Below are 19,384 nucleotides of genomic sequence, written 5' to 3'. Positions count from 1 at the left end.
TTCTCTCTTTTTTTTCTTCTCCATACACCTCAGGATGTCTCCAGCTGGAGAAAGCCAAGCAAGTGCCATGTGTTTGTAATACACACATAACTGTATTGGCTCTTCTGCTGCTATTGTGGAGATCTTGGAGATACTCTGCATATAATATAAACCTCTATAAAGGAACATAAAGTTTAAATGTAAACTTTGTGGTGAGATCATGTTGCCCAGGCCAATCTGGATTGCCTTTTCATTTTGATGCTCTGCTTCAAGAGGATCTATCGAAGAACAACTACTAAATTTTATCCAGTTTTTAAAGCTTCACATCATATTTATGGTATTATTACCTTGCATATACTCTGGCTGGACCAACAGGTAACATTGTCTTTGTTTCCTGATTGGAGAGAGAAAAACTAAAGCCTCACATTTTCAGAAAGGAAAAGCCTTTATGGGTAGGAGATGTACAGCCATAATGAAGTTAAAAATTGGGATTTGCCTTTGGTGGGCATCTGGCCCTCCACCAGTCTCACTCAAAGCTATTTACAGAGGCTTAGAGGAATTTCCAGCAGTCTTTTCACACATAGATAGTTTGTAATAGTTTGTTGTTTGGGATCCTGGATTGTGTATTCATCAGTTTCCAATGATTTGTTGTGACAGTACTTAAAGGACTCATGAGTGATACTCTGCAGGCAACTAAATGAATAGCACATTGCCATGAGCAAAGGTATTTTTACTGTTCTTCTGCTGACTTTTATGTTTACTTTACAGCTGTGTTATTTAATATGCAGATGCTTTCTTAGTATTTTTTTTTTAATTGGAATAACTGGTTCTGTCAATTTTTGAACCCTCCCCAAGGGAGGTGGTAATGTGGAGCCTAAGTGGGAACAGCATTTTATTTGGTGTTGGAAGTTTTGTCTGCTCATGATCTGCTGGGATTTGTCTCTTACAGACTTGTTTGGATTTTTTTTTTTAGCTTTCCATTATTTGACTCATTTCAGTGGTGAAGCAATTAATATTTGTCTGACCAGTTTCCATCAAAATTGTCTTTTTATTTAATTCCTGACATTTTCTAGACACTCAGCCAGTCTGTTTCCTGATTTTTATGGTCTAGTTTATTGCTACTTGCCTAAGAATCTGTCATTTTGTTCTGATGCTTATTGGTCACTGATCATTTTTAATTTATTGCCACTTCCTTGTTTTTCCATCATATTTGTTGATGTAGTTATGGCTGGAGTTACATCCACACAACCAGTAATGCAATTAGGGAATACTTTGTCTTTTGGCTAACCAAAAAACCTCCCTACAAATGATTAATAGATGAAATATAGAAAGTGTAGCATTTCAAAGTTGCCAAAACGTGAAATATTTTACAATTCAGCCGAGTCATCTGTTTTACAGCCCCTGTTTTGTTTTGTGTACTACTCTCCCATACATATGCTTTTGGTTTTGAATCTTTATTGGTTTTGTCCTTTATTTCCACTCTTTCCTTAGTACAGACACATAGGAAATCATAACTGAAATAATATTCATAGTTTGGTGTATGGTGTGAATAGAAGCAAATACTCTCTGCTTCCATCTGAGAAGCAGACCAGGAGAGAGAAAAAAAAAATTAATAAATTTGTATCAGACCTGGTGCAGTGATGTTTAAAATGGAGGCAGGATCAAGTCTTTATAATTTTTAATAAAAGAAATAGGTTAGGCCTGGGAAGAAAAAACAAATACAACTATCTGAAATATTCTTGTAGTGAATTATTATCAAACCCTTGGAGCTGCTTAGCCCTTTACATTGTCAGGTAAGCCTCCCCATGGGATTTGAAGGTGTATTTATTGGTTTTGTTATTAAAAAATACGTTTGAAATTTTTAAAAATACGGATTAAATCTGGCTTATGCAGAGTATTAAATTTATATTGTTGAAGGTGGAATTAAAATCTGAGCCATGATTTTTAAACCCTAAAACATTTTTGGCACTTTTGGTGAAAGCACAGAATGACTGTTTAAAATCAATTTCTTTTTAACCTCATCTCTGTATGTCATCAGTTAAAAAACATCCACCAGCACTATTAATGGCAAAGGGAAATAGGTATTTCAAGGCTGTATTTCAGTGGGGTGGGGGGAGTTTGTGAGTGAAAATTCATAAAAACTGAGCTTTCAGACCTGGTAAAAACTGTAATTAATGTGTTTGGGGTTTTTCAATCCTATTTGAAAGGAAAATCTATATCCATGGAAATAATACACAAATATGCATAAGAATTAATTACATCAGCTGTATAGCAAAAAATCACCTGTCAATGCACTGCAATGGCAATATCCTGAACTGAACTGTGAAACTATTTAATTAGCTCCAAAACTAGCAAAAAAAATTTACACTTCATGAGGTAACAAATGCTCATTGTGTCAATGAATGTAAAGGAGAAGGAGGTAGTTTGTGAAAACTCTTCCCTGGCTCCTGGTAACTTTAATCCCACATGTTCTTCCTGAATCCACAGCCCATGGAGTCATGGGATTATGCGACACTTCTCAGTTTAATTCAAATTTAACTTCCTCTGCATCCAGCAAAGCTAGAATTTTGAACATTAAAAGCCTCAAGCACAGAAAAATAAAAAATTCCTGACATTTTTGCTGAAAAAATATTAACAAATGAAGGGCCTGACTTACAGTGTTCATAGTCCAAAGGAGAGCACCCTTTAAACCCATGGTATGTTCTTACTCACCTGACCCAGAAAGCCCCAAAAAACCCAAACCACTTTAAAAAAAATCTTAACACAAGATCTTATGTCAGCCAGTTCCATCTAGAACTCTGGATATGGAGTGGGGCAGGACAGACCCTGAGCTTTTCAGAATGTGAATGCAGGTGTGCATAAATTCTGGTTGGCATTTTGTATTTGTTTCTCTCTAGGAAAAAAAAAAAAAAGATCCTATTTAATCCTTTGAAACATTTCAAGGCACCTGAGCAGATTTGACCATCTTTCTCCAACCCTCTGCTTTTATTTTAAAAAATAAAACAAAAAAAAACCCTCCCCAGCCTGAACTCTCCCAAGCTCCCTAAGGAAATTAACTACAAAAAAACGATGCTAATGGAACATTAAAGTTGTAATGTAAAACCATAAAAGTCAGGAAATTCAAAGTTAGGTCTCCCGTGGTACCTCTAAGTCTGTCACCTCATGCACATGTACCTCGATAGGGCTCTCAGAAATGAACAATTGGGTAAATACCAGTACCTTGCTAACTGCTCAGGTATTTTATTTGTTCCTGAGGCTGGTTTGTTGCTGGGCACCTTTTGGACGCTGCACTGATGGAATTTGTGCTCAGCACAGGGCACTGAGAGCTCTGGGAGCACCATCCCTGTGCAGGCAGGGCTTGTCCAGACCCAAACCCAGCCGAGATGCACAAATTTCTATTTCTTTTACGTGCAACTTTAGCCCAAGGTTAGTTAATCTTAAGCAGCAGCCATACAAAAGCTGCAGTTTTGTTTGCGCAGGAGATCAAGTTTTTCATAGAAATATTTTAGAAGGCAAAAAAAAAAGAAAAAAAAAGAGGAGGAGGAACTGAGGAACTGGGGCAGCTGTGCACGAGCGATGGCAGATACCTTATTCTGTGATTCTGTAAAAATAATATTCCAGCGATAGCATTTATGAGGGGGATTTATAGGACAATTTTGCAGCCCACATGTGTATAAGAGTCACCAAAGCAATTCATATCAAGGAAAGAGGGCAAAACATTTCAGCAAAGCAATTTTAACAAATATCCTTCCCGATATGCAATATATATATTTATATAATGGAGGGTCTGCACACAATAAACCCAGCAGATTGGTATCTCTCCCCACTTCTACCTTTTGACACCCTCCTCAGCCCTAAGCACGAACAATGAGCTGCCACTCAATAAGCACAACTGACCGGAAGAATCAAAACAATTCTTGGGAAAAAAAATTAGGTTATCATTCATTAGCTCTCTATCATTTGGCCACCAGTAGGCTGCAGGATATGAGGGCCATTTAATTAGGCCCTGCACTACTCTCTGGTGTGAAAAAGGCTCTCAAAAGCTTTGATTCCCCACAGCTTCACAGCAGGAAGTTGTTGGCGATAATTGACACAGGATTTCCTTGTTAACCAGCAGCAGACATGCTGGATTAAAGCGACAGAGATCTAGAGAAGAAAGTGAAAAGAGATAAGGAGCTCGGAAAGACTTCTGCTTATTTTGCACTTGAGGATGATGAGCAAATAGCAATAACAAACTGGAGTGCTGCTCCCTGTGAGTAAGGCCTCCACTTATCAGACCCATTTCAGCTTGACTGATCAAAGATTGACTTCCCTTAAAATAACATAGGCCTGGGGTTTGTTAGTTTATTAAGCTGCAGGTTTTATGAATTATCACAGTTTTAAAGATGGATTGCAGTTTATGTGAAGGAGTAGAGGATTATCAGGTTTTCATCTAAACAATTATAAAATATCACAGCTGAAAGCTTACTTGCAAATGACATCATTTTCTTCTGCAAACTAAACAGGTCATTGTATGCCTCCATGTAAGCATTTCCAGCAAGTGCACACATTCAGTAAAATTAACTCTGCAGCAGAGATGATAGCTCAGTAAAATCTGTATTTTAACTTCCAAAGTGCATGAAAGCCCCCCATTCCCTTATGCTGGTCCAAAGGTAATTGTATTTAATTTTTGACTGGGACCTTTGAGGTCTAGTTACGTTAAAGAAAGGAAAGAGAGAAATGGCCTATTGAAATCTTTCCTTAAATGTGGTCGTGATAAATGGTACTGAAACAGATCCACATGAGTATAGTTAAATGAAATGTCCACTTTAGAGCAGAAACAATTATTGGATATCACTTAATAACTTAACCTTACAACAGCACATGTGGCATTAATAAAGAACTGAGAGTAATAAAAGCTACTACTACTCCCATGCTCAGTGCATGCAGGCAGGAGTGTGTGTGTGTGTGTGTATGGGCAGGAGCCAGGGGAAAACCAGGACACCTGAGGGGCAGCAGCAGGGCAAGGACAGGGGACCAAGGCAGGAGGTGATGGGCCAGCAGTGGGGCTGGATGAGGTGGGGAGGGAGAGGCAGGTGCAGCAGGGATGGGACACGGGCAGGCAACCTATATATTGCATTTCTGGAAGGATATTTTTTATCCTGAGCCATAACCACAACCCCTTGCTAGCTACTGACCACCTATGAGCTCCCCCACCACAGCTGAGCCCCCTCCTCTGAGGCAGCCCTGAAGGGAACTGCACAGCCCTGGATCTCCAAGGGGGTCACCACAAAACCCAGATGAATTCCCAGGGTTTATTCCCCCTGCTGGGAAAGGGGAGGCGTTGTGTGAGTGCTGCTGCCTCCAGGATCCTGCAGCCAACCCCTGAAATGCCCAGAAATCTCTACAGGATGGAGAGATCCTGGTAAAGCTTCCCATGGTGGGTGCATGTTCTGCTCTGTACTACCAATATCCTTTCCAGCAAGGACACCCAGCTGGTAAATTACCATGTGTTTTAACCAAGATGACATAGCATTAATTCTGGGGCCACTGCAAACAGAGAAGTTTTTAAAGTTCAGTTTTACATATGGAGGGTCTGCTGGATGGGGCCCTGAGAGTGGGATCCATTCAGAGACACAACATTTTTCCATGGCAAATGGAGGTCTCATGCAGTTTCTCTCATTTGTGCTATGATGCCTAACACACCCATTAATTAATTTACTATTTTACAGTCAAAATAAATAATTTTTCTTCTAATTTATCATCATTTCTAGCCTGTGTTGCCAAGCTTCTTTAGAGTCTGATACAAATCTCAATTTAACCACTGTTGGCCTCACGTTGACTCAAGTGGGTTTTGTGCCCTATTGCTCTGTTCCATCACCAAAAAAAAAAAAGGTTAACAGAAGAAAATGGTTCTCTGGTTCAGTATTTCAGGGTGCTTAAGCAACCTGCTCTTACCCTGCCCAGAGCAGGGCCAGTTATTAACACACACACCCCCAGTGCAGGACTGGACCCTTGTGAAGGATTAGTACCATGAAATGTCAGGCTGTAGGTGTTAATTTTTGTTTTGAAATAAAAAATGTCATCACTTTTGAAAAAGTTGGTTTTGCATATTTTGAGGAGAGAAATATTGATTTTGCAAATTTCCTGCTAATTTAAATAGTTATTGTTTGATAGTTCTTGCAGTTTTTAATGGTGAAGAACAGATTTAAATTACAATTAAATTTCTTTGAGTTCTTTTAGTTATGTATTTTTTTTCAAAACTAGCATTATTGCCATGGACTTATACACAAACAAATATTTTTTTTAAAATATTTTGAACAAAGATTCTATTCTATTTTACTTTTGACACAGCAAATTGAGATTTGTGGTCAACTGGTAACCAGCATCATGGACTAATCCACCTTAAGGCTAGCAAAAGAGTTTGTTAATTTTCCTGGGAAATAAGGTTTCTTTAATTCACATATCTACATATGGTAGATATGATTCTTTCATTTGCTATGGCATTTGATAAAATCCTACTTTTATAAATGATGCATCTGCTTTTAATGTCTTAAATCCTGTGATTGAATAGACAAATCTCCCCCCTTGTCTTGTTTTTTTTTTTTTTAATATTTAAAAGGCTTTACTGCCTTAAAACATACATCAAGAAACATTGTAATAGAGAAATACACTTTTAAGACAAAGTGACAGATTTACATATCTGTGTGATGTGACTCTCTTGACAACCAATAAATGTATTATATTGATGAAGTGAATATGTTCTCTATCTGGTCATTTTCAACTGGAAACTAATAACCAGCATCACCGTATCAGGCATGCAATAACCTGGGTTAAAACTAGGTTCATCAAATAAATCACTCAGGAATTTTTCTATTTCTTTCCCAAGACACGTTGCACATCTGCTTAGTGAAAGGAGGAAAGAAGCAATATTTCTTTGATCAAAGTCCTTTTTAATATCCTTGTATCTGTCCTTTGGGAATGCTATCTCTGGACTTTGGCTGGGCAGAGACGCTCAGCATCTCCTGAAAGGTGCTAAGCACCCTTTTACTGCCCTCCACTGCAGCAGGAATATTCTGTTCCTTGCAAGACAGGGCTCCTCCAGAACATTTGCTGATGCTACATTACTTCCTAATGATCCAGGAAATGACATAAATTCAGAATCTCTGAAAACAAAACACAAGGTGTTTTTAATGAGTCCCAGTTTATATCAACAGCTTTCAGGGGGAATAAAAAATAATAAAAAATTTCTAAGGCTGAAAAGAATACTGTATTAAATTTACCCCAAGCCTCTATCTCATAGACATGAAACACCTATACATATGTAGAGATCTCTAAGAAACACTTTGAAAAGCTACGTTGTGCTTTTAACTTTTTTTTTTTTTTATAAAGTCTTATTAATATCATTTAGAGTAGCCATGTGGCTGCCTTCCTGCCTGGCCTCTTTTACTGTAGGCTTGGCAGTTGTTACCCCAAGCACCAAACATGTGTGGATGGAGCTGAGCGTGGGCAGAGGCCATTGCACTGAGCCAGCTGGGGTTTGTCATATTTCAAACTGGCAACCCTAATGCCTCTTCTTAGGGGATACAAATCCTGTATGAAATTCCCAGACTCGAGCCAAGGCCTGGCCTGGCACAGGCAAATTAGGGGTTTTTTTCAGGTGAGGGTGAGCACAGAAGTCTATACACCGTGGGGGATTTTTAATGTACTTCCATTTCTGCTGGAGTTGGGGCAGGATTTGAGGATTTGCAGGGTCAAAGTATAAAAGTGCAGCCCCCTCCCACAATTCTGGCTCGGAATAGAGCTTTTCCTTGACTGATAACCACAGCCCAGACTGGTTTCAGGTCAGAAACATGCTGAGAACAGGCAATGAAGCTGGTGAAGGGTCTGTAAATGAGTCCTGTGAGGAGCAGCTGAAGGGGCTGGGGGTGTTTAGTCTGGAGAACAGGATGCTCAGGGGAGATCTCACTGCTCTCTGCAGCTCCCTGGCAGGAGGATGGAGTGAGGTGAGGGTTGGTCTATTCTGCCATGTCTCAAGTGAAAGAATGAGAGAAAATGGCCTGAAGTTGCCCCAGGGAAGGTTCATATTCAATATCAGAAAAAAAAATTTGCTGAAAGTATGTTAAACATTCTGTTGTCCAGGGTGGTGGTGGAATTACTGTCTCTGAAATGTTCAAGAGCCACCTGGATGTGGTACTTGGAGATTTGGTTCAGGGCTGATGGTGGTGGTGCTGGGTTTTGACAGATCACTGACCATCTTGAAAGTCTCTTCCAACCTTCATGGTCCTGTGATAACACAGAGAGGGAAAATGGCAGCTACATTGCTTTCCTTTATCCTGGAGCTTGCTAGCTGGTAAATGTGGCAGTGAAGGAGCTGGGAGAGCCTCAAGGAACAGCCTTTTGGCATCCTGCTGCATTCCAGACCCACAGTTCTCCCAAGAGACTGGATGCCCTCTACCTCTCCATTGCTGGAAGAAGCAAAGCCATGCAGGAAGCACAGGCCAGGTCTGCTGAAGACTCCTGGATTTCTACAATCTATTTTCCTTTTTATGGTAGGGCAGAATGATACAGATGCAAGCAAAAAAATTTTTGAATGGGAGCTGATTTCACAGGCTTAAGGCCAAATGCTCAAATAAGTTTTAAATTAGACTGCGTGGGTTTGGTGTCACTTTTCTTGCTGCTCCCTAGGTGCTACCTGAGAATCAAGTCTCATACAAATTAAAATGAGATGTGTAATGGTCCCAACATTGCATTTCCAGGTAGGGCCTGTGGCCATAAAGTCACCCTAAACTTTTCATCATAAAGCACCATTTCCATCAACTGCACAGCCAGACTTTTGTCCACATTGCATGTCTGGCTTGGGCTTGGATTTTTGGGTAAAACCATGGTACAAAACATTCAGCAAGGATTTCTTTCTATAGTAAAGGATGTGTCTCCTGCAGTTTTGTGCCAATCCATGCCCACTCAGCTCTGGCATAACTGTAAGAATCTGGTTAGTTCTTTAGAATTCTCCCCAGTTAGCAGCTCACATGCAGCTGGACCCTCCTATGAAACAAGGAGAATATTATGAGGGGATAGAGGCAGACAGACATTGAACCAGTTTTCAGCCAGATCCTGCCTTTTTATATAAATATATAAATAAATAAAAGCACAAACCTACTCTGTTGGCAACAAATAGGAGGGAAATCCACATGCTAAGCTGAGTTCTCAGCCCTCTCTTAAGGCTGCACCATAGATGGGATAACAATCTACCAGTTCTATTTATTGTAACAGTTACAGAACTGGCAAAACATATAATCTAAAATCAAAATAAAATCCATTCAGTCTGTATATGTAATAGCATATGTGGGATACAAATGACACACAAGAAACAATATAATTAAATTAATAATCCATTTAAATTCATTTAATCTATATTTTCACTTAAACTATTTTCACTTTATTTATATTTTCATATTCTCTTAAATGATAGCATTTTAAAGAAAGTATAAATTTCCAATTAAACTGTTAGGTAATATATTCAAGGAAACGCAGACATGAAGTTCTGGCAATGCTTTTTTCTTGCATTTGTATGAGTGTTTCAGGCCAATTCACCTGAAAATGTGCCACCAAAGGCAGCAGTACCCAAGTGTAAGGTTTTTGGGTGAGTAAGTTGCAGTAATCTGTGATACCCTCTTTACTACCACAAACTGAAATCCAGAGCGGTGCTCACGAGAAGATTTCCACCCCATCTAAGATCTGAAGTTAATTCCCAGTGCTACTGATTCCACAGGGCTTCTATCTTTGTTCAGGAGATAAGTGGGATTGAAAAGCTCCCGGCAACTTGACTAGGGCCCAGCAGATTTGGATTAATTTCACTCAAAGATTTTCCTTAACTGGATGTCATACAACTTTTAAAAAGTCGTTTGCTACTGAAAAAAAAAAAAAAAAGGATCACAGAACTGGCATGACATTTAGGAGAAAAGGAGAAAGACCCACTTATTTTGACCTGGAGGCAAATGGTGGTTGATTTGACATCATGGTGAAAATATCTGTGTGCATCTGCATAAACAGGAGAATGCAGTTACCCGAGGAGGGGAAAGAGGAGTATTTCCCTATCTGTTGATAGCAATGACAGAGGCAGCTTTCGTCAGTGCTCTGAGCTTAAGTTGCATTTATTAAAAACTAGTGGCTGTACTAGTAGCTTGCTTTGTTTTTGAACTCCTAAACATGAAAAAAAAATGTGAATCAACCTCTTTAAATTAAATACGAGAAACAATTATGTTTTGACAGTTTAATTGCATTCTTCCTCCAACATGGCATTCTAAACAAGATACCACATGTATTTAGCATGCTGATTATATTTTTAGATTGTTTTGCAATTAAGAAAGTATCCCTAAAAGAGATAAAATAATTGGCTGACTAAATCACTATTTCTTGAGGGAACAATATTAAGAAATGAATGTTGAATGGCAATATCCATAATAATTAGCTTTTAAATCACTGCTTAAAGGTTTTAGGTTTTAGCCTTCAAAATTGTATCTGTCATTCAATTTGCTGCATATTATTCAACTTTGCTTATGTAAAATAAAAGAAGATCCAACTTCTTGCAACAAAACGGCCTTCAGTGTAACTGACAGAATCTCATGACTTTCAATGGCAAAAAAAAACAGGCAACCAAAATGTTTTTCATTAGCAGTGTCCTAGTCTGTGTTTCTGATGGTCATTGTGCTATTGATGTCAAAAATAGAAGAAAGGATATTCACTTACTACAATTACTGGATATTCAAGCACATTCCAGCTTCTCTGGAGTGGAGGGTGACCTTCACGTTGCTTTTATTATTTTGCATAAGTCACTTTTGTAGGTTTTTTTAATTTAAAAAAAGGAAGATTGAATACCAAGATGTTTCATGAGTTTCTGTCATTTTTCCTCAATGCTGGATTCAAGTAGGATGGTGGGGTCTGAGTTTGAAAATGTGCACCCCCCCATTCTTCAGGTTAAAACCACCTCTAGTTGACAGAGGAATTTGGAATTTCTTCCAAAATTTCATTTTAAAAATAAATTCATCTATTTAAAAGATGCAAATTGGAATCAAACTTCTGATTCTGTTGGAACAAAATTGTGTTTATAATTTTCATTTCAATCCACAAGAATCTCACAAACATCCTCTTTTATTTTTACAAAATATTTTTGTCTTTTCCTACCAACAACAAACTAAAAAAAAATCTCACTTTATTCTAGTGAAGTCATGCAAGTTTTTATTCTGAGCATACTCTATGTAAATTTGTGCAAAGCCAAGTCAGTATTCACAGAAGACACACAGTAGGCTCATGATTCACAACAAGACCATATGGAATTTCCTGGAACTTGATTTTGAGGTATCAAATAAAATTGTATTTAGGAGGAGGAAAGTGAGAGGCTGAGCTGCAGCTGAGTCTGAAGCAACAATGCAAAGACTTTTCTCTAGTAATATAAAGTTTGACCTGCTTGCAATGCTCTTCAAGGTGCATTGATTTCCTGCTGAAGTGGATACAAAAATATGTGGGTAGAGATGCCAGTAGTTCATGGATGAGTGATTTGTGAGGGGAAAGAGAGGTGAGCCCATACAGGACAAAGTGAAGAAGACATGCTGGTGAGAAGCAGAATGCAACAATGCAGCAGGGTGTTATAGCTGAAAATGTTCCCAGTGCTGGAGCAGAGAGGGTCTGTTCCAGCAGGTTTGAGAGCAGGAACCACGTAGGAGGGGAGAGAGAATTGGGATTGCCCAGTAGACACAGCTGGAATAAGCCCACAGACATTTCAACACACAAGCTCACAGCATCACACTCTACCTATTCTTCTGTAAAAGGCCTGAGAATGCATGATCCTCACTGGCTGTTGAAATAAATGCCTTTCAGTACTCCAGTGCTTTGTAATTCTATAAAATAACTGGCAAATTCAGGGTAACAAGAGATCTTTATTTAGTGCACAGTCCCAAGTGCAAGGTCCCAGAGAAACAGTAGGGTAACAAGGTACCTCATCACCTGCAGGAAATGATTTCAGAACTGTTTCCAAACTGGGATTTGGAAAGAAAGAAATGGTGGCAAGATACAGCCATGAGCTTTTTCCACCCAGCCCTGCTGAACTGTGAAAATCATGATGAAAGTCCTGATAGGAACCTGCAAGAAGCCAGCACACCTCATACATGCTTCTGGCTTTTCAACAGCAGCTGTGCCAGTGCAGAATATCGCTTCCCCACAGGCCTCACCAAGTTTGAGATGATGGTTCTGTGTTTTACAGGCCAAGATCTGACCTAGCTCCTCTTTAATTCAAAGCTGTGTCCTGGTTGCAAGTTGTCAAAACAGCTCACTGCAGTGGCTGGAGTTGGAATAGTTACACCCAAATGAGCTTTCAGGTAACAGGTTTTGGAGGCAGATTATCAATATCTGAGGGAAGATGGCTTTTTCCATGCCAGCTGCTACATGGCAGCCCCAGCATCTGTAACTCCCTTGGAGTAACAGCCTGCAAAGCCCTAAATCATCCTGCACCTTGTGCTGCCCCAGCCTTGCTGGTATTCCAGCCAGGGCACCAGGTGGCATAAGATCAACAATGAGATCACCAAAAAACTCAGTGCAGGGATGTGAAAACTCATCCAGACAGAAGAGAAGAAACAACAGTGCTAGAGAGCTCAGCAATCCCTTCCTCACACTGCATAAGTTTTACCCAGTGCACCACAGACTCCACATTCCAGCTGTTCCTGGGACACTCATTAAAATGGGTTGGTTGATGGACAAATTTATTCCTTGTAACAAACAGCCAATATTCATTAACCAGATCCCAGCACTTCGAGAGTTTATCACCAAGATCCCCTTACAGAGTGGAGACAGGGAGGCAGCTCAGGTAAGATTTCTGTCTCTGTGCACTGCCTACAGGAAGCAGGCAACAGTTTCTCAATAAGGTGCTTAATGCAAGTGGATAAAGCAGGTGGGAATGAGCCTGGATGCCAGTGGCCACCTGGAGATGCAGGAACAGCAAGCTGATGCTCTCATGGAACTGCTCCTTTCTACTGCAGCAGTAAAACTGAATGAATTCATGGATCTGTACCATGTTGCTGGGATTCCTTCCCCAGCTCTATTAATTCAACAGATGTGATCCAACCTAAGTCCACTGCAGAAGAAAAAGACATGGTGAACCTCTAGTTCAGGTTCAAACTTTAGACTAACAACAGGCAGTTTTTGGCACAGAGGAGAGATTTAAAATGAGCACAAATTGGTGAGCTAAAGATTGAAAAAGGGGCTGAATTATTGAGATTCGGGCCAGATATTTTGGGAAAAACACACCAAAAGTAATATCTAGTCTAAGGAAAAATACTGATAAACTGTGGAATTACAGGCCAACTCTTTCTTCTCTTTCCTAACAGTCTGGAGTATGCCTCATAGCTCATCATATTTTTGGCTTCTGGCACACATTTTATTAACTTCCATTATGTACAGAAACAAAACAGACCACTATTTTGAAAAAATGCTGTGAGTAAAAAAAGAAATAGAATGGCATATTCAAAGAGTAATTAACTTTCTTTTCTCAAGAAAGTTAAAAGCTGAGAAGAGTTTGAGAGACTTTTGCACACAAATATTACGCAAAAATATGAAGCCATTTGCATCCACATTTGTCAGCCATGTGAATTCCCCTGAGATGCAGTTTGGCTTCTCCATTTAAAGCATTACAGATACTGAAAACTGAGGATGAAAAATTTGGCTTGCTATCAAACCCAAGTTTGAGTTTAGATGATGCAGGAGAAATCAACACAGTCGTACCTCCCTTAACTCATTCCAGTCTGCTCAATTACTGTCATCAGTAGAAATTTGCTTTATGTGCCAAAACCGTTTAAGCCCAGCACAGCCTGATAAAGATGACTGCAAACCTAAGAAGCTGTAAAACCATCAGCATGAGATGAACACTGTTAGGGACAAAAGACATCCAGAAACAGAGGTTTGGGGGTCTTTCTGTTCTTGCTGCTCCAGAGATCTGGTTTAATCTGAGAAATTTGTAGGTGACACACAGATTACAAAAAGCATGGGCATGCAATGTTATCAACTGCCTTGTGATCAAACAGTGAAACTACCAGCATGGTAAACCCTGCTACTGCTGGCATTGGTGTTGCTGCTGCTCCTGCTATTCCATCATAGTGAGCATTTTGCCACACACACCAAGCCCTGTCTGCTCCTAAAGTGTAATACAGGCTGAAGATGTTCTGGAGAATATTCAAGAGAGTCCCCAGGAACTTTAGCAAAGGAAGATATGTGTCCAAGGCAAAAGGACTATTTTTAGAAGTCATGCAAAATGAAGGACGACAGGGCCCAGAGCTGAAAGTGTGTTAGATAAATAAAGATGTGATCACAGAATTAAAGGATGTTTTGGGTTGGAAGAGACTTTAAAGGTAATCTAGTTCCAACCCCCTGCCATGGGCAGAGATATCTTTCCACTTGGACCAGGCTGTTAATAGCCCCATCCAGCCTGCCTTGAACACTGCCAGGAGTGGGACATCCACAACTTCTCTGGGCAACCTGTTCCAGTGCCTCACCACCCTGACAGGGAAGAATTTCCTCCTAATATCCAATTTAAATTTACCTTCCTCCAACTTAAAACCATTCCCCCTTGTCCTATCACTGCATGCCCTTACAAAAAGTCCCTGCAGAAATAAATTATCTTTTCATATAAAAATCTTCTAAAGCCCATTTCCAGAAGAGTAATAGAGCTGCCAGTCCAACACCTGCAGGGTTGGAAATAATTTACTTAGCCCCGCCGACTTTGAGGCAGGTTCTTCATTTGACGAATGGCCCAATTAAACATCTGTTAATCACCACGTTATCTCGAGGTGGAATACCTGCTTCTCCCATCCCCTCTGCCTGCCAGATAACATCGGGGAGCCCCCAGGACAGCGGTGGGCAGCCCAGCAGGGCTGGGAGGGGGCGGCTGTGGGGCTGAGCCTCCCTCCCCCTGCAAACAACCTCGCCGTAACCTCGGGCTCCTGAACCCCCGCGTACGTTTTAGGCCTTGATAATAAAGCAACATCTGCAAACTTACAAGTGCTTTACTCGAGTTAATTGAGTAAATTGAAGCAAGCTGCGGTGCAGGGGTGATCTATGATCCCAGGTTGCGGGCCGAGAAGGGAGACAACAGATTTACTGCAAAGACAGTGGGCGGCCTTTTGTTCGGGCCCTGGTTCACGGGAAGTTTGAGGTCACGAGGGATTAAAATATCTTCAGAAACAAATGGAATAATTTGGCTGAAATATAAGGCACGCAGTGCCAGCTCATGCCAGGAAACCTGGGTTGATTTATGTGCCTTCAACCCAACACATTTTTCTGATATCTGCCCCATTAGGTTGAATTTATAGATTTTTGGGAGAATATGTATCCTCGTCTATGCTGTTCTGACATGTTTGTGCCCTGGGAAGTAGTTCCAAGGATTGCAAAATAAATAAAAGGGTGCATCACCTTGTATTCACAATGCTCTGTTCACATCTCAGGGGAGGAAAAAGAAAAAAAAGGAAAAGGGGAAAAAAACCAAACTGAAACCAAACCAAACCAAACTCCCAACCTCCCATTTACTATACTTGTTTGGGAATTACTTATTAAAAAAGACATTAAACAGGTAATGCTCTTTCTCCTATAATCTGTACAAGTCATTAAGTTTAAGCACAATTCGCCACCTTGAAGCAATTGGATACATTGTAATTTGTTTTATGGTCTCGCAGATGCAAGGTATTTGCCGAGCTATAAATACATAAAAGTGGTTTATACGAGCAGCCCGTACCCTGCACGAGTCAGGCAAGGCAGAGCCTCTCCAGGTTTCCCCATTCCCAGGCACACACACACACGCACACACAGCCTTGTACTCTGTTTATTTTTATTTTTTTTTAATTTTTTTTTTTTTTTAAACCCTGCCTCCCTTTTAGCGGGATATATTGTCCCTTTTGTAGTTTCTCTGCTGCTTTATTAAACCCCAGATTCCTTACAAAACTGTACAATTTTAATAACACAAATCCACGCAGGCCGTAAAGCTGTCGAAACGTTGGCGGCACCAGCCGCGATCAGCTGCGCTGATATCACCAGCCCTGATTAGCCAGGGCCGGTCACGCGACGAGGTTTTATTACAAGTGTCATTTACATTTCTGACAGTTTTACAAGGCTTAATGGCTTTGTATTAAATACATTGTGTTTCAAGGAAACTGACAGTTCGGGGTATCTTGTAAATACAATGCTGAGGCATTTCCTCCCAAGCAACGCGGAGGAAAAATGAAACATCCAGTGTTTCTCTTGTAAACACGGACATTTAGCCAAAAACAAAAGTTCACCCCGGCCAAAGCTTGAGTCCAAGTATCAAAAAAAAAGCTAAGAAAAAAAGTTTTTTGTTGTTTTTTAATATATATTTATATATCAAGATACAGATGTCTTGTAACATGCTAAAACTTTTTGTAGCAAAAGCATTAGCAATCACTGAAACACCTGAGGCATGTTCCCCACAGAAATTAATGAGAAAACACTCTTTGCAAAAATTTGCAACAAAAACCTGATTTATTATTTGTTTCCCTTACAAACAAAAAGCACTGCCTGGGGGCTTTAAAGTATTTCTGTATTTATTTACCAAGGTGGTATCCATTTTTAATCTCATGAGGAAACCTTTCCTAAGCTGATTGTTTCTCATATGTTTTAATCACAAATGAGGATGAAATTCACAACATTACCTCTGTTTCTTCTTGGATTTTGGTGTTCACTTGGGCCTAAGATAGAGATGATTAGAAGAAAACATCTTTGAATGACTTTGTAATTAAAATCTCTACTTTTTGGTATAGAACAGTCACTTCAGAAATTAAAAGGAATCCCTCAACCTGAAAACCAGCTTGTCTTGAAGCAGATAGGCATTTTCACAGCAAAATCAAGAGCAGACTGACCATTTCAGGCCTGTGCATCAAGTGTAAGTTTTGCCCCCCACAGAGTATCTACTTACTCATGCAATAATTCTCCAACTGATTAAATTTGTGCAACCTGTTATTTACTATATGAATTGGGTTATTAATCCCAGATGTATTTAATTCAGTGCTGTTTCTGTGCCAGTTTCTCAACAAACAGCATCAATATCCCTTATCATTTACACACACAGGCGTTATTAGTTTGATAATATCAACTTAATAAAACTGGTACAGTCTCTTTATATTACAGCCTTTTCTTTATGTGGTGACCACTATGAATTTACTCACACCACTAGAAATTCTGCCATTACCAGAGGAAGGAATTCTTTTGCTACTGCACCAGAAGACACAGTAGAGATTAACTATTTAGGCTAAATAAATCAAGAGTGACAAAACAGTACTCTCAAATAAATAAAAATCTAAAACCAGCATAAAAACATTTGTTTACCCTGAACCTGAAAAGATTGGCATTGCTTATTTGTCCAGCTTGATGTGAGTAAAACACTAGAGCTATTTTAATGCTTTTTGAGTGTAAAGTTCCTTAAAGTCTAAATTCATGAGGAAAAAGATAAATCAGTGTATGATCACTTTCCATCTTTGTTGACATCAGGGAGCACTAAGAGAGTTGCTGTCTTGTTTTACCACAAGTGCACACACATTAGTTTCAACTTTAGATACTTTCTGGAGATGATTTTGGCATGTCCTTGTATTTATTACCATTGACTTTTTAACCATATTACTGATAAGTTAAAATAGGCTCAGCCATTTGATTCACCCTAATTCTGCCCAATCATTTCAGTGATGTCTGTGGCCCATATCCAGATGATCTACTGAACTGACAGTTCCAATGCAAGAGTGCTACAGTGTCCATAGAAATTACCCCCAAATGTTATAAAAGTATAAAAAAGTACAAGAGGAAGACAGGTATTTGGGATAAATCATGGTAGAGTACTTTTAGTCAAGTAAATCTGTCATTGCTTGCCCAGTGGAGCTCCTTCCTTCCTTCCTTCCTTCCTTCCTTCCTTCCTTCCTTCCTTCCTTCCTTCCTTCCTTCCTTCCTTCCTTCCTTCCTTCCTTCCTTCCTTCCTTCCTTCCTTCCTTCCTTCCTTCCTTCCTTCCTTCCTTCCTTCCTTCCTTCCACCACAAAAAGACTGAATGTAATTTATGTTATTCATTAAGGCTTTCTCCACCATGGAACCCTCTAGAACTCATCCTCTTCCCAAGGTGTCTGCTCCCCATCTCCATCCAACCACAGGACACCTAAAGGGTTTCCACCTTTCCAACCTGCCTCTGACTCCTTAGCTGCTGCTGTACAAAAATCACTTTTTCCTCATTCTAGTGATTTTCTGCACAGAGATCTGCCCACTGTAGAGTAGAAAGTTACTGGCAGAGGTTCTTCCAGCCCAATGCCCTTGGCAGCTCCATCACTTTTAGGCTGGTGATAGGGAAAGGAGCAGCCACACTCCAACAAACCCTCTTGGGTGGCCACCAAGGTGGGACCTGCAGGACCCATTCTCAGAAGGGCGCTGCTCTCCCACCTTGTGTGCCAGCACATTGCTGCTGTGGCTGAGGGACCCCTCTGGGGGGTGACAGCTGAGCAGAGTGTCCTTCCTGCTCCTCGTGGCTGCAGTGCCCAGAGCCAGCATCCCTGGCCCCGCTGCCTGAGCAGCAGGTTGGGAATGGGCTGTTCTGTATTAACGTTTGGAAATGAAAGTGAAAGCACATGTGAGACCTGCTGAACAGAACAGCAGAACTGGAGACTTAGCTGTATGCCAGAAGCCACAACCAGATAGAAATCACAGGTTAGTCAGGAAATTACTTGCATTTAATTTGGGGCCATGTCTCCTGGGAGGAGGCTGGCCTTTTCCTGTTGTGCAGCAATGTTGCCCCTGGGTATAATTTGCCTTTTTCATAAGCAAGGGTGCTATCTCCTCCTTCCTCAAAGAGACCTTTCAAAGCCAGCTGAGGAGAATCAAATGTGGCACATTAGCAACAGGACAATGGCAAAGTCATTATAAATTGACTTCCTTACTGTGAGCTGCAGTAATCTGGATGTATTACTAGCATGATTCTGCAATAAAACCGAAGCAGCCAGTTCCTCCACTGGAATTAAAAACACCCTCTCCCTACTGACTTCAGAGAGGTAAGGAGTGCCCCCATCCTCTGGGGATGAGGTGAGGAGCCCAGCACACAAGCGTTCTGCTCCTTGTGTGTGTGCCCAAGGGCAGGAAGCTTTCCAAGCTGGTGTGGGCATGGGCACAGCGTGCAGACTGCTCTGTGAGTACCAAAAGAAGCAGCAGCAGCAGCCTCATTGGTGCCTCCTCCCACCCCACATCTCCGGTGGGTTGCAGTTAGAGATGGCAATTACCACCATGCTGCTTTTCTTCCCAAAAATGAGCTGCCTCAGTGATTGAGGAGGACATCTCTGACTGCCATAATTAGGAGCTGGAGCAAAAGTTGATGCCCTGCTCTGGTTCACCAATTTCCCAAGTGCT

This window comes from Molothrus ater, chromosome 8 (assembly GCF_012460135.2).
Source record: "Molothrus ater isolate BHLD 08-10-18 breed brown headed cowbird chromosome 8, BPBGC_Mater_1.1, whole genome shotgun sequence".
NCBI lineage: Eukaryota > Metazoa > Chordata > Aves > Passeriformes > Icteridae > Molothrus > Molothrus ater.
This window is presented reverse-complemented; position numbering follows the sequence as displayed.